Genomic DNA, 12,097 nt, shown 5'->3' with positions numbered 1-12,097 from the left:
TCTTTCTTTTTCTTTCTTTCTTTCTTTCCTTCCTTCCTTCCTTCCTTCCTTCCTTCCTTCCTTCCCTTCTTTCTTTCTTTTCTTTCTTTCTTTCTTTCTTCTTTCTTTCTCTTTCTTATTTCTTTCTTTCTTCTTCTTTCTCCTTCCTTCCTTCCTTCCTTCCTTCCTTCCTTCCTTCCTTCCTTCCTTCCTTCCTTCCTCCCTCCCTTTCTCTCTCTCTCTCTTTCTTTCTCTCTTTCCTTCTTTCTATCTGTTTTTTTTTTTCCCCAGAGTCTCACCCTGTCTCCCAGGCTGGAGCACAATGGTGCGATCTCAGCTCACTGCAACCTCTGCCTTCTGGGTTCAAGAGATTCTCCTGCCTCAGCCTCCCGAGTAGCTGGGGTTACAGGCGCATGCCACCATACCCAGCTAATTTTTTGGCATCTTTAGTAGAGACGGGGTTTAGCATGTTGGCCAGGTTGCAGGTATAATCTTTCTAAGGATCTTTTTGTTTTCTCTGGCTGTGAAGGTTGTTTGCTTTCAGTGTCCTACATGAACATTACATGTTTAATCTGAACTTACAGAGCCTGCACATTGCATGGTATATGGTAAGAGCCTAGCATTGAATGGGGAGCCCATAATAAAGAGCCCATATATTGAATGGGGACTTTTTCTAGATTTAAGACACAATCTGGTAATCATTGCTTTTAATTTCTGAAGTGGGAAGCATTTTTTCTCTTAACATATTGATAGGAAAATAATTCATGTATTTTCAGTGGGGTCAAAATTCAGACATATGAATCACATGTGCACAAATAAAAAATAAAGAAATGCATCTTTATTTTCCTTCACTGAGCTCATCTTGAGCCCTGTTTGCATTGACAGCAGGGTTTTGACAATTTCCATTCTTGACATTTTTTTTTGACAATTTCCATTCTTTCCGGGCTAAAATAGTTCGTTGGGGGTAAATATTCAGTCCATTGAAAGTTGAAACCCTCTTCCAGGGCAGTTTCTCCCCTCCCAAGAGTTCCTCTCTCTCTCCTTCTATTCCTAGATGAGAGAATTGTGGGCTGGCAGAGGGAGGACGGCCTCTGACCCTGTGTTGCCCTCTGCAGAGTCGTGGCTTCTACTGAGGAGCCTGCTCTCTCAGCTCTGCTGTTCACAAAGGAATGATTAACCCCATGCACCTCAGGTGCCAAACTGGGGTTCCTGGCTGATGTCAGGGGCCTGCTTACACTGTACGTATAGGCCTGGACTCTGGACTCTGACCCCATCTAGTCGGATGGCCCTACTTGCACCTACATCCTCCCTCCTGCCCTCACCCCATCCTCCTGCTGCTGTCTTATTTCTATATTGTACCACATGAGACTGTGGGAGCTGCCCCAGGCTGGTTCTCCAGTTCTAGATGACTGGAAATCTGTGAAAGACTGGCTGTTTTCCTGGCTTACACTGTACTCACAGATTATCCCCCGACCTCTCTGACTGCCCTATGAGGTCTGGCCCTGGCCTGTCTTCCTCCCTCTAATTCGGCTCCTTTCCACAGCCCAGCAAGGCTGCCATGGGGCTGTGGTGGGGGAACCCTTCTGTGGCCAGTGCTGCCCATCCCTACCCTTTGATCAGCCCCCAGCATTCAGCTCCTCAGACCACAAAAGTGTCTTTTTGAATCTTTTTTTTTCTAAGTAAAGCATGGCCTCTGCAGAACAGAGGTGTTTGCTTGCAGACTTTTGTCTACCTGCAATTTTCTAAGATCCATTTTCACACAAAGAACAGTAATGGCTCTCATTCTCACTGGATTCTGCCCATTAGTTCAATAGGTACTGACATATAAGATAATTAGGGAAAAGAAATCACCAGAAACAAATAAATATTGACCTAATGTCTCAAAAATGTTATTCTTGTTACAAATGTTTAAAGCATTTTGGTAGCTGTGACACATTTGTGAAGTGGGCGATGGTGACATCAATTCTTTGGTTGAGAGGGGCTTGATCATTCATTCTACAACTTCCATGTTCCCAGGTTATGAGTCATTCACAAAATATTTATTCAGCAGCTATTTCATTCCAAACATGGGAGAAATAAAACCACGTTTCAATATCCTTGCATGTCTTTACATGTTACTAAACATGCTTCAAGTAAACCACCCTGTATAAAGATTAATGGGACAGGGGTACGGGTAGACTTTTAGGAGCCGCAAGCAGTGCAAGAGCCTGGGAAGAAAGTGAAGTAGAACCTTGGAAGAGCAGTGCACCACAGTTTGAAGCAAGAGGTGAACAGTCTAGAAACAAGAGAAAAAGGGCTTTTCACCTGCAGGGACCAAAACCGAACCCAAGAGGCTCTAGGGGAGCAACTGGATGGAAAGGGCAAGTCCCAGAGGTCCATCCTGGAAGGAAGGGTCAAACCAGGGCAAGGAGGGAACTCCCATACCTTGATGCGGTGCCAACCTTACCTACTTTGAATCAGATGATTTTGTTGGTAACCAGTCCAATTTACAAAAGTATATTTTTCTGCTGACTTCTTAGACTCTTAATGTTTTGCTTCTCACCCTGCCCCTTGCTTTTATTTTTTACTTCCTTTGTTTTCTAGAACTGGTGAATATTCAGGGAGATTTGAATGGAGACTTAGAAAGCCTGAGCAATTTAGAGTTGGGATTCAATATCTTTGTACACTGTTATCCTTTCTACTTGAATAGCCCATTGCAAGCAGTTCTAACAAAAACCATGCACATGTGACATGAAGTCTATACCTTTTCCTGCTTAGATACAGCAATGCTTCACCAGCCCATTGAGAACTGCTCACTGATTTTCTAGCAGCACTGCATTAGTCAACAGGACTAATAATTTCATTCTGGCAATGTGAACCAGGTGCTAAACTTCAGTTGTTTCACTCACAATGGACTAATATGGGGGAAGATATTTTTAAAATTTGTGGTTTGAAAGTCTTTGTCACTTAATTGCAAGGAATTAATCATAGGCCTATTATATTAGTCTATTCTTGCATTGCTATAAAGAAATAACTGAGACTGGGTAACTTATAAGGAAAAGAGATTTAGTTGTTTCACAGTTCTGCAGGTTGTACAGGAAGCATAGCAGCCTCTGCTTCTGGGGAGCCCTCAGGAAGCTTCCAATCATGGTGGAAGGCAAAGGGGAAGTAAGACATCTCACACGGCCAGAGCAGAAAGAAGAGAGAGAAGGGCAGCTGCTACACACTTTTAAACAACCAGATCTCATGATAACACATGATCACAAGAATAACACTGAGGAGATGGTGCTAAACCATTTATGAAGGTTCCATCCCCATGTTGCAATCACCTCCCACGAGGCCTCACCTCCAACATTGGCGATTACAGTTTGACATGAGATTTGGTCAGGGACACAGATCTAAACCTTATGACCTGCCTTGTCCAATACAGTAGCTGCTGGCCCTGTATGGCTATTTAAATTTAAATTAATTAAAATTAAATTAAGTTAAAAATTTAGTTCTTCAGTCACTCTAGTCACATTTTAAGTGCTCAATAATCACTTGTGGCCAGTGACACTTTATTATGTTGGACACACAGTATTGGGCGGTAGGGGTATAGAGAATTTATATCATCATGGAAAATTGTATTGAATAATACTAGTGCAGATATTTGTGCAAAAGTACAGCTAGAGGAAGCAGTGGTTCGGGATACTTTTGTTGTTTTTGCACAGGGGCCTTGGTTCCTAGTCCACTCCTCTTTCCCTTACACTGCACTATCTCCTAACAGTTGAGGAGAAGATAAATGATGAATGATAGGTTAACTGCCTCCAAGTAAACACCAAAGAAGCTCTTTCCACTAAATAATTTTCAAATCTAAATAGACGAAAATTATTCCAGAAAGGCACTTCAACTGTGCTTGCATCAAATGATGGTATCAATAGTTTTGCACAGTCGGTTTATGCCACTAAGTTTTTTCTCTAAGATGAGGTTTGGTTACAAAGATGCTTTAGGATCATTCTTTTAGAAGAAGTGTGTCATTGTGACAAAAATGTAGGTACAAATAATACAATGAAAATGATGAGAAAATGGCAAAGGTTGCAGGACAAACTGGATACACTGTTGGACAGTGGGAAATATTCTGAAGCACAAAGAATGAATTATGCAACCAGTGAAAAGTAATACATTCATACATTGCTCAACAATCAATAATAGAAGGAATAAAAACTGATGAAATGGGGAAAAATATATCATATATCTTATATATGTGTGTGTGTGTGTGTGTGTATCAAATATATATATATAGAGAGAGTTGGGTCAATTGTGGCAATTGTGGGTGTCAGCCATACTCTCGAGTACATGCGTGAGGTCCAGACCATTTCTCCCACTAAGATATAGCAGATCAGGCAATAAATGAAAGATTTTACAGCGACTTCCTGGAGGGTCATATCACGATAACCATCCAGACCCTTGCTAGACTGGCCTTCTGCCAAGGGAAAGGAAAGCAGGACATTCCTGAAGGCCAAAGAACACCCTCCAGGAACTGGGCTTTTGAGAAGCAGAGAGGTCAGGTCAGCCTATCCTCATATTATTCAGTGACGTCAGCATCAATTCACCAGAGATTTTTCCAAGGTTACAAGCTTCCTATGATCCCCGTCTTGGAGACCTTGAAGGCAGCCTTTGACCTTGGCAGCCACGTAGTGGTGGAAAGTATTGGAGGGATCAGTGTCAAGGTTTTGCGTTTGGCTTGTGATAGCAAAAATAAAATAGGGCCCGCCAGGTCTCCCAGTCAGCGCAGGTAGCCTTCAGTTAATTTAGGAGAAGTCTAGAGTGCAGGTTTAAAAGTCCAAAGTCAAGCACGGAAAAATGTGACTAAGGTTTCCATAAATGTAATGCCTGTTGGGATTTACATAACATCAAAATGTACTTGCTAAGGGACTTCATAGAACGTTGGAAAAACCATCAATGAGAGCTGGTTTTCCTCAGCAGGTTTTTATTGTAATTGAAGTTGCTTTATTTCAGAAAGAAGATGCCTGATGCAACTGCAACATATCCAAGTAAAGAGAAAATGTATTTCAACTTTTAAAGCATGAAAGAAATCATTCCTGCTTCTGTCTGGTAGGAATACACAGAGGAGTAATAAAACATTTAACACTTTTGGTCTCCTTTTACTTATAAACAAAAGGATTGATGAATAAACTTTGAAAACCAAATCTGTTTTTGAGTAGAAGAGCTCCTAGATTAGAAAATTTTGCAAATGCTTTTTCACTTCAAATATAAAGCTGATCTCTCACAGCAGTGACCTAACTTGAGAGAAGAGAGACTGACTGGATCTTACCATTCTTTGTTTTCCTAAAGTGTTAGCGAGATAGTACGTCTTTGATATGTGCTTATTATTTGCTGACTGTGTGAAAGGAATAGTCCTTTATACAACTTGGAAGGAAAGAGCCCAGAACAAAAACAGTACGGTTCTGACATATTTAAAGTACAGGATGTTCAGACAAGGGAGTGAAAGTACATTAGGTTTGTTTTCAATTCATAAATCATCTAGTTCCACAAGATAATTCTGTGTGTTTTGGTTAGTTTAAGAAAGATACAAATGCTTGAATATGGGCAGCATATAATCTTTTGGAAAAAAAAAAAAAAACCTTATATTTGATTGTTCCCAGGCTTTCAGTTGAGAATTTTCCAGAGTGAAGTCACCTTCTTGCTGTGGTCTGCAGCTGTAGAAAGTCTGAAGTTAGAGTCTTTGACCAAACTCATTATTTTTTCCCCCAATGATCCTTTAGAGGATTTAACAAAACCTCAAATTTCACTAAAGAATAAAGGGAAATAGAGTACAAGCTAAAGTAGCCTAAATCTTTGTTAAAGAGAAATGATTTTTATTGTGATTAACTCTTCTCAGACACTTAACTTTTCCAATCCAACCAGAAAGAAAGGATGAGAAGAAAGAGTCATGAGGCCACTGCTAACCCAACATTTTTCTTCTTGTTTCTGAAAAAGCAAGATTTAGGAGGTTGCAGCCTCAGTTACCAGGCCATTGGCTTTTATCCACTGTGTGAAAGTCAAAGCCTTTCTCCCAAATATAGGTCCTCTTCTCTTTCTTCCTGTCTCTCTGCCAAGCAAGTGGTGTGTGTGTGTGTGTGTGTGTGTGTCCACTAAAGGACTGGTTCTCAGCTTGTGGTGATTTTGTCCCTTTTCCCTCAAAATGTATGACAATGTTTGGACACACGTTTGATTGTCACATCTTGGTACCTTACTGGTTTCTCATGGGTAAAGGCCAAGGATGTTGCTAAACATGCACAAGTTAACCCCCACCACAACAAATTACATGGCTCCAAATCCTGATCTAAAAGATTAGGTATGGAGGCCTCACTGGTCATTAATAGGTGTATGGGGAAACTTCAGGTAAAGAATAGGTGATACTCCAAACTGTTTCTGGTAAAACTGTAAGATTTACAAGGTGGGTAGGCACATGGACTTTAGAGCTGGAACCAGAGACCTGGGTTCACAGTGTAAACTCTGCCACTCAGTAGCAAGGTGTCATTGACAAGTTACTTAACTTCTCTGCACTTATTAGGGAAATATAATTAAAAACAAAATCTCCTCCTGTATTAGTTCATTTTCATGCTGTTGTTAAAGACACACCTGAGACTGGGAAATTTACAAAGAAAAGAGGTTTAGTGGAGAACTCACAGCTTCACGTGGCTGGGGAGGCCTCACAATCATGATGGAAGGGAAGGAGGAGCAAGTGATATGTGTGAATGGCGGCAGGCAAAGAGAGCTTGTGCAGATAAACTCCCGTTTTTAAAACCATCGGATCTCGTGAGATTCATTCACTATCACGAGAACGCACGGGAAAGACCCGCACCCATGATTCAGTCATCTCCTACCAGGTCCCTCCCACAACACATGGGAATTATTGGAGCTACAAGATGAGATTTGGGTGGGCACACAGAGCCAAACCATATCACCTCCAAATCCACAAAACCTCTTTACAAAGGTAGGAAAGTAGAAAACAACTTCACTACTGAGTCAGCATTAAACCAGAATGCAGCAGGGACAGTGGCTCACACCTGTAATCCTAGCACTTTGGGAGGTCAAGGCAAGTGGATCTCCTGAGGTCAGGAGTTCGAGACCAGCCTTGCCAACATTGTGAAACCTCGTTTCTACTAAAAATGCAAAAATTAGCCAGGCATTGGGATGGCCACCTGTAATCCCAGCTACTCGGGAGGCTGCAACAGGAGAATCGCTTGACCCCAGGAGGCAGAGTTTGCAATGAGCTGAGATCATGCCACTGCACTCCAGCCTAGGTGACAGAGTAAGACTGTCTCAAAGAAAACCCAAAAAACAAAAAACTAGAATGTGATGTATATCACAGACAGGCAACCTGCTAAAGGGATTATAAAGAAAGAAATTTCATTCTTCTATATAGCTAAGTGGATCCAACCCATTACCTTGGATAGGTTTTACAATTTAGAGTTAGGTCACAGGTAGGCCTATCTCTTCCCAGGACACAGGGAGACTGGCTGTTACCTTCCATGATTATAGTTCAAAGAGAAGGCTCTCAGATACTTCAGGAAACATTCCTGAGTATTGACACTGGCCAGAGGTTTAGTTAGCCATTAACAAGGTTTGTATACATTTGACAAGGACAGAGAAAGAAACTCTGAAGAAAAGGAAAGGGTGGGATGCTCCTTACCTTATTTTTAACAGGGAGAATTAAGCCTTATTTCTAATTTGCGTATGTCCTTATATCCCTCAAGTGATTTGCCTATAAAAACAGGGTAATGGCTGGGTGCGGTGGCTCACGTCTGTAATCCCAGCACTTTGGGAGGCCAAGGCAGGTGGATCACCTGAGGTCAGGAATTCAAGACCAGCCTAGCCAACATGGCGAAACCCCATCTCTACCAAAAAATACAAAAAATATTAGCCGGTCTTGGTGGCGGGGGCCTGTAATCCCAGTTGCTTGGGAGTCTGAGGCAGGTGAATCGCTTGAACCAGGGAGGCAGAGGTTGCAGTGAGCCGAGATTGTGCCATTGCACTCCAGCCTGGGTAACAAGAACGAAACTCCGTCTCAAAAACAAACAAACAAACCAACCAACAAACCAACAAAAACAAAGAACAACAACAACCAAACAGAGTGATAATAGTCCCTATTTCTTAGAGCTGTTGTAAAGATTAAAGATTTTATGAGTTAACATGTGTATAGGGCTTAGACCAGTGTTTGACACTTAATAAATGTTTGCTATTAATATGCTGCTTTAAGGCAAGCCCTAGTGATAGCCAGGGTTTTAAGAGGTCCCCATGATTCCTGTCCTTGGCATATAAGCCTTGTATAATTCCCTCCTCTCTAGTGTGGGCAGAAGCTGTGAAGATGAAGGGATATTACTTTATGATGAAGTTACTCATCAGTTGACTTCGAGCTCATAAAAGGGAGATTATCCATTAAGCCTGAGTGAGACAGGGCTCATGGAGGAAGCCACATGCCCAGGAACTGCCGGACAGCCTCTAAGACCTGAGACCACCGCAGGTGCACGGTCAGTGAAAGAACTGGAGCCTCAGTTTTACAGTCACAAGGAACTGAATTCTGCTGATCTCCAGAAAGGAATGCAGCCTAGCCAACACCTTTATTTCAGTTTAGTGAGACCCTGAGCAGAAGCTCCAGCACATCTGGGCCTGGACTTTGACCTCCAGAAACCTTGGAGTGAGCCTCTGGGCAGCCTTTTGCCCAGTTTCCCTTCTGTAAAGTTAATAAATGGAAGTCGAGAATAACTAGGCGGCTGTTTCCTGCAATTCTGAATTCTGTAAGGATCCCAAAGAGTGAGTGCTGGAAGAGTACGGGTGGCTTTCTAAAAGAGACCATTTCAAGCCTGAGCACACTGGCCTGAACGTTCAACTCCCCTTTGATATTCACGCTTTTGGTGTTCCCAAGAAGGCAGACTGAGATTTGTGTTCAGCAGGGCTCCAAACACTTGGTGGGTTTGGCTCAAAAATATCTTATTTATAGATACCTTTTTCTCTTAGAAGTTTAAATCACTTGAAATGCATGTAATTAATCTTAATGAACAAAGAGGGGCTTTGTCAGAGATCAGAGGGTTCTGGAAGGCTACTGACATGCCCAAGAACATGCTCTCAGGCACTAGCTGACTCCCAGCAGTGGTGAGCCTCATATCAGGTCCTTCAGCTTCAGGAGTGGGTTAAAATGGAGATGCATTCATCACCACTGGGCTCTCTTAGAGTTTCTGATTAGAAAGATGGGTCCCAGGAGATTGCATTTTTAGCAAGCACTTATGACAGTTCTGAAAGCAAGTTGTTGGTGGGCTAAACTATGAAAAACTCAAGGCTTAAAGGAAGCATCACCAATAGCAAGTTAGAGATTAACTTAAAGGATCAGGAAGGGTTCCAGCAGGAAGCAGACTCCAACTCCTGTGATTGAAGAAAGAATTTCAGTGAAGAAATTTATGAGTATTGGGGTAGGTTTAAGGGAAACAATAGGGGTTGTTAAAGCATTCAGAGACTGGCAATAGCTGGAAATCGTCACCACCCATAGGGCTGAAGGAACAAGGGGAATGTAACAGTGTCACTAAATCCCATTAAGTAATGGGGCTGATGAGAACAGGCCCTCAATAAAGGCCGTAGCCAAAAAGGGATGCAGCAGGTGCCAGAGACAGGGAGGGTGCATAAAAACAGGGAGGGTCAAACAGGGCGGGCACCTTCCATGGCAGAACCCAACTGGAAGCCAGCCAGCAAGGGAGCCTGAATGCACAATCCCAAGGGGCAGCTTCTCAGGGCACTAAACAGGGCAGAGAAGGGCAGACAGGGGTGGCAGTGAAAAATCATTAGCACATTTCAAATCTTAAGAACAACATCACCAACATGAAGAACTGCTGGACAATTAAGGGAGTAGACCAAAAGGGAAGTCATCTCTACTACCACTACTGCCAAGAGCATCAGTTATAGGCGAGGGCCCAGGCCAGGCATCTTGGAATCAGGAGGGGATGTGGAGGCATGAAGTCTTGGGGAAGGAGAAATGAAGATGGCAGGGCAGGGCTATGGTGCTGTGCACCTGACAGATTAGCCTTTTGCTGTTAGCCCTGAAAACCATAAGAAATACATCTGAAAGTACTGTAACACCCTTTCCAAGACATTCAGAGTAGCACTCACTGTCTGAGCACCAATTCAGTGTCTTTCTTTGCTGAGAGCATTGCCAAAGCTCACTGCTGCCCCCTGGATAAAACAAACCAATTTAATGAACACTTGAAGCTCTCATCAGAAGTTGTCTTATTATTGTGATTAATTATGAAGCATCTAAATTCCTCCCTAGATTATGAACACCATTAAGAGGATAGCCAATTAAAAACATTATGTAACTGGATCACATATGTCAGTTCATAGTACAGCTGAGATGTAGAGAAAAGGGAATTTCTTTATATTTTGTTTAATTGGCCCTCCCAAGTTTCTACCCATTGGTAAATGGGGGAAAGGCTAAATGTTCAATCTGACTTAAAATTTAGTGTTCCAGTAATTTAAATAGTCCCTTAAGTCATCTTAAGTCACTATTGGATAAAGTTACTAAGTGGCTCACTTAGTTTGACCATACCCCCTGTATTTCAACCTAGTTGAGATATTGAGGTCTAGGTGAAAGCATGGAAAAGAATGTGACTTAATGGTTCCATGTTGTGCTGATGGGCTATGGATAGGCCCCAGGCTCATGACAGTTCATGGGTTGCGCTCACAGGAATCCATGTATCTGTAGTGGCCAGCCCCTTGTCCAAGGCTGTTGCCCTGTTGCTCTTCAGGGCTGAAACCTGCAGCTGGTGGTCTCCAGGCTCCAGCAATGTTCTTAAAAAGAACTCGACATTCATTTCCTGATCTCTGCTTCTCTTCAACTCTAATGAGCTCTAGCCCTTTGGGTTTCTGCTGCCTCCATCCCTTGGCTTGGCTATCTATCCTGTGCTGTGGGGTCACCTTGCTTTGTCATAGCAGGCCCTGTGGCAAGTCCTCCGGCTTTCATCTCAGCATCCCGTGGGGCAAGAGAATGAAGGGAGACCCCAGATTGCCAGCTAGCCCCTTCTGTCTGCTCATGTCCTTCCACCCTCTTAAGCACCCGGATGATCACATTTGGGTGTGGGCCCATCTTCACTGTACTCCTCTCACTACCATCCAAATGGGCATGCGTGGTAGCCCCTCTCCTGGGTGATCTTCTCAATGTATCCAAAATATATACAGTTGATCCTCATTATTTGTAGATTTGCCTATTTGCTAAAATTTATTTTTAACCCCCAAATCAACACTTGTGCTTTTGTATCATTCATGGACACGCATGACATGGTAAAAATTTGAATCACTCATCATGCACTTTTCCAGTTGAGGTCGCACCAGGTGAAGCTCTGCCTTTTTGTTTCAGCTCTCATCCTGGAATCAAAGGTCCTTCTGCCTCCGTAGTTGCACATCTTTTCATTTTTGTGGTTTTTCTTGGTGACTTTACTGTTTCAAATGGCTCCCCGCCATAGTGCAGAAGTGATGTTTGGTGCTCCTAAGCTGAAGAATGCTGTGATGTACCTTACAGAAGAAAGATGTGTTATGGACTGAAGGTTTGTGTCCCTGCAAATTCATATGTTGAAGGCTTACCCAAAGTTTGGCTGTATATGGAAATGGGGTCTTTTTTTTTTTTTTTTTTTGAGACGGAGTCTCGCTGTGTCGCCCAGGCTGGAGTGCAGTGGCGGGATCTCAGCTCACTGCAAGCTCCGCCTCCCGGGTTCCCGCCATTCTCCCGCCTCAGCCTCCGAGTAGCTGGGACTACAGGCGCCCGCCACCGCGCCCGGCTAGTTTTTTGTATTTTTAGTAGAGACAGGGTTTCACCGTGTTAGCCAGGAGGGTCTCGATCTCCTGACCTCGTGATCCACCCGCCTCGGCCTCCCAAAGTGCTGGGATTACAGGCTTGAGCCACCGCGCCCGGCCGGAAATGGGGTCTTTAAGGAGGTTTTAAGGTTAAAAGAATGGGCCTTATAAGGTTATAAGGGGGGGGGGGTCATAAAGGGGCCCTGATCTGATAAAATTAATTCTTTACAAAAAGAGCTTTCTCTCTCTTCTGCCCACCCTGCCCATCTCCCCGCTCAGTGGAAAAGCCACTCAGAGGAAAAGCCATATTTGGACAAGG

This window comes from Rhinopithecus bieti, unplaced genomic scaffold, assembly GCF_001698545.2.
Source record: "Rhinopithecus bieti isolate Rb0 unplaced genomic scaffold, ASM169854v2 scaffold_44723, whole genome shotgun sequence".
Taxonomy (NCBI): Eukaryota; Metazoa; Chordata; class Mammalia; order Primates; family Cercopithecidae; genus Rhinopithecus; species Rhinopithecus bieti.
This window is presented reverse-complemented; position numbering follows the sequence as displayed.